We start from the raw sequence: 4803 nt of genomic DNA on the forward strand, positions 1-4803 counted from the left end.
GTTTGTATTACCTATAACACCACCTCTCTCTACTCTTTCTTTCGTCGTTATAATGATGTATTTCACTACGCACTTCTTTTGTACGATACAAAACGTTCCTTCTACGTTTGCCTTGTAAGCATTAAATACAACAAGCTTATTGGTCGGAGAAGTCACGTGTTATAATACCTATTGGTTAATATATTTAAACCGTGACCTCATAGGTGTAGGAAAAGCCGGGGAACAAGAGGCCCATAAGCCACAATGCTCACATGAAACACTTTGGCCCTGTTCTGTATCAGATCCCCCTCCAATACACTACCAGAGGCCGGATGCTTCCACATTAATATGATTCACAAGGTTAGCTTTTAAAAAAAAAGCTGAGAGTCAGCCACTGGAATACATAAAGATTCTTTCTTGTTTTGTGATGGTATATGATTTGTTTTATCCATCATGTTGTGTTCATTAAAAGTCATTGTCGTCTAAGTTAAAATTCGCCCAGTCGTTTTCTTATTTGTAACATAATGCTGTACATAATAAATGATAAAGCATAGAATAATTTTAGTTAGAGTACATCGTGATCTTTATGATGACCTCCAATATTAATTTCTCTTGGGCGCGGACATCAGATACAGGCCCGTAGGAAGCAATTTCAGTTGGGGGGGGCACATTCATACATTTTTCAGTTGGAGGGGCACTATTAACTACCAAAAAAATTCCTTGACAAGCAAAAAAAAATTAATAAATAAAAAAAAAATAAAAAAAAAAAAAAAGGTCATCAGACGTTTTTATTGAGGGGGCACAAACATATAGAAGCTATGTTTTCTGTAGTAGTCTATATATCGGAAAAATTATGGGGGGGGCACGGCCCCCGTGCCCCCCCCCCCCAGTTCCTACGACCATGAGATAAAGTTCGTGTCAGAAATGAACAAAGCCACTATGATCCCAATCATTGAACGTTGAAGAATGTATACATTTTCAATTTTACTGTTAAATTCTTTAAATGATATCGATTATGATGCTTAAAAGGAAGGTAGACCTTGGGTTAGATTGTGTTAATTTTTATTAGATAAAAGTTTTTAATCGTGCAGGTTTGAGGCAATGCATGATAGGGGAAGGGGGAGAGGTGCATACTCTATGTATATTTAATTCAATTTCTAAATTTAAGCATTCATTTTAGTGTTACTAGGAAAGAAAAGAATTGCTTCCAAAATAAAGTAATAAACTGGAAATTCAAAATATTTTATACATACAGTACGTATACCCTAAAATGATACTGGATTCCATCTCGCTTACTCTCTCTAATTGGGGAGGGGGGGGGTGTCTATAAACCCGCGCAGTTTCTCTCAAGTTCTACTGTGGTCAGTTTCTCACCTGTGGGCGCAGTTCACGTGCACAAGCGGCACTTACATGTCTATCATCGTGTAAATTATAAGACTTTACACATCTTAAGTGATCTTCTGACGTTTTCATAACTTTCATCATTAAAGTGAAAAGAAATTCTTTTTTTCACTGTTTTGGGACCTTTTGTGCAAGTGGATTATTGTGTGAATTCCGACCCGTACATGTCTTATGCAAGGTATTGATCGAGGGAGTCTTGCATCAGGCATTCAGAGGAATACACACGAATCCGTGAACTTGCAACGGCGATTGAGGGTATATATATCAAGTGTTAAATTGCTCTGCATATAAACTTCTCATCTTCTATAAGAAGCACTGAAATATTTTCATAGTATCATATTTCCCACTTCGAACAATCTCTTCTTTAATTTTTCGTCGAGAACGACGACGTCTTTGTTTAGAGGGTGTTTGTGAAGAATCACGCCCTTTGGTTGGAGCAAATAGCACGAGTTTCTTTAGAACAAGTCGTGTACATCTTTTTTCCCAGAATTCCAAATTACGCAAGCGCACTTGCAGTTTCATCCCACCGTAACTAGTCAGCCCGCGGGCTGACTAATCATGGCTTTGCTGTTCTTGAGAAGAGGAGTTTAACAGCTTTTCTCACAGGCACTTGTTTCGGTAATATTTTTTTAACCCACAGTAAAATAATAACACAAGGTATCCAGCTTCGATTTACATGGAGTACCCCCCTCCCCACTCATTTACACTTTTAGAGGATGCACTATAGCAAACTGTTTATTACCATTGTCTTCTACGATAATTTATCTACACAACCATATATTGCATGTTTGTCTTTATTTTCTTTTTTCCCCATAAACAGCGTCAAAACAAAACGTAAAATGGTATGTGCTAATCCCGGACAGAGAGCAAAAGTAAAAAAAAATTAGTGGGTTTAAAATTCAATTCCAGTGTTTATATTTTGCAGTAAATAAATAAAATGTGTTTAAGTCTCATTTTCTGTAAAAACACTACGATATTTTTCCGATGTAATTTTAGAGACACTGAGAGTTTTATCCAATCAAAATTTCTGCCCGGGATTAGCACATACCATTTTGTGTAATTCGAGAAGAGTTTTGACGCTATTTACGGAGATAAAAGACAAACATGCCTTATATATGGTTGTGTAGATAAATTAAGCGTAGACGACAATGGTAATAAACAGCTCAGTTTGCCAGTGCATTTCCTCTATAAGTGTAAATGAGTGCGATTCTGGGGAGAGGTACTCCATGTAATTCGGAGCTGGATACCTTGTGTTATTATTATACTATGGGTTAAAAAAATACCGAAACAAGTGCCTGTGGCTTTTTCCTATATACTCCCTAATGTGACCCCACCCTACCCCCAGGGATCATGATCTGAAAATTTACAAACTACAGTATCTCAATATAATTTTAACTAATTTTCATCTTTTCTTATAGTCATTGGTTCTTTGAGTTGAGAAGAAGATTTTCAACGATTTTTCCTTTTTATTTCAATGTAAAACTTTGATTCCCTATTGTGTCCCCATCCTATACCCCCTGAAGTCATGATTTGAACAATTTAGAATTTACACTACATCGGAAAGCTTCCACCTAAGTTTCAATTTTTCTGGCCAAGTGGTTCTTTAGAAAAAGATTTTTTAATGACCCACCCTATTTTTGCCGTTTCTTGATTATCTCCCATTGGAAGAGGGCTTGGTCCTTCATTTTAACAATTTGGAATCCCTTTTACCACCCAAGGATATTTTGTACTACATGTATCTTTCGTTAAAATTGGCCCAGTGGTTCTTCAGAAGTTCAAATGTTAAAAGTTTACAGACGAACGGACGGTGAGAAAGACAGACGGACGGACGCCATACAACGGGTTATCAGCTTTTTCAGCTCAGGTGAGCTAAACAAGAGGCCCAGGGGCCACATCGCTCACCTGATCACTATGGCTAGGAAAAAAGCAGAAATCAGTTCAGTCTTGAAAGGTTAAAAAGTTTAAATATAAAAGTGGTTCGGAGGGGGGGGGGGGGGGTCATGAATTGAACAAATTTGAATGTACACTATCTGAGGATGCTTCCATCTAAATATGACCAATCATGGCTTTGCTGTTCTTGAGTAGAAGATTTTAAAGATTTAACCTATGTATTCCTATGTAAAACTTTGACCCCAGGGGTCATGTTTGAACAAACTTGAATGTACACTATCTAAAAATGCTTCTATATAGATATGACCAATCATGGCTTTGTTGTTCTTAAGAGATAGTTTTTTTTTAAAAAAGATTTTTACTATGTGTTCCTATGTAAAACTTTGATCGCCCATTGTGGCCCCGTCAGACCCGCGGGGGTCATGATTTGAACAAATTTGAATGTACACTATCTGAGGATGCTTCCGTGTAAATATGACCGATCATGGCTTTGCTGTTCTTGAGAAGAAGATTTTTAAAGATTTTCCCTATATATTCCTATGTAAAACTTTGATCGCCCATTGTGGCCCCACCCGACCCCCGGGGATCATGAATTGAACAAACTTGAATCTACACTATCTGAGGATGCTACCATATAAATATGACCAATCATGGCTTTGCTGTTCTTGAGTAGAAGATTTTTAAAGATTTTCCCTATATATTCCTATGTAAAACTTTGATCGCCCATTGTGGCCTCACCCGACCCCAGGGGTCATGATTTGAACAAATTTGAATGTACACTATCTGAGGATGCTTCCAAGTAAATATGACCAATCATGGCTTTGCTGTTCTTGAGAAGAAGATTTTTAAAGATTTTTCCTATATATTCCTATGTAAAACTTTGATCGCCCACTGTGGCCCCACCCGATCCCCGGGGGTCATGATTTGAACAAACTTGAATCTACACTACCTGAGGATGCTTCCACATAAGTTTCATATTTTCAAGCAGAGTGGTTCTTGAGAAGAAGATTTTTTAATGATGCCATTAATTTTTCACTAATTCTTAATTATCTCCCCTTGGAAGAAGGCGTGACCCTTCATTTGAACAAACTTGAATCCCCTTTACCTAAGGATACTTTGTGGCGAGTTTGGTTGAAATTGGCCCAGTGGTTCTGGAGAAGAAGTCGAAAATGTGAAAAGTTTACAGACGGACAGACAGACAGACAGACAGACGGACTACAGACAAAATGTGATCAGAAAAGCTCACTTGAGCCTTCGGTTCAGGTGAGCTAAAAACCATTCAAATTTCTTCATTTCAGATTTAGAAACTTCAAATATGTTGAGTACACAAATTCAGAGAGAGAGAGAGGTTGCTAATCATGTTCATTTGTCATACTGTATATATTTTGTCGACTATAAATAAAATTTACTCGACTTTACTGACAAGTGTATTCTCAAACCTAAGTCGGGATCGTGATACGCTTAATTTTGAAACTTGTACGTTTCCGTTTTCGGTTTCAGTCGTTCATAAAAAAAACTTAATTGTCACTGATT

The sequence above is a fragment of the Saccostrea echinata genome, unplaced genomic scaffold (genome assembly GCF_033153115.1).
Source record: "Saccostrea echinata isolate AGI-Se365-2 ecotype Australia unplaced genomic scaffold, CSIRO_AGI_Sech_v1 ptg000054l, whole genome shotgun sequence".
NCBI lineage: Eukaryota > Metazoa > Mollusca > Bivalvia > Ostreida > Ostreidae > Saccostrea > Saccostrea echinata.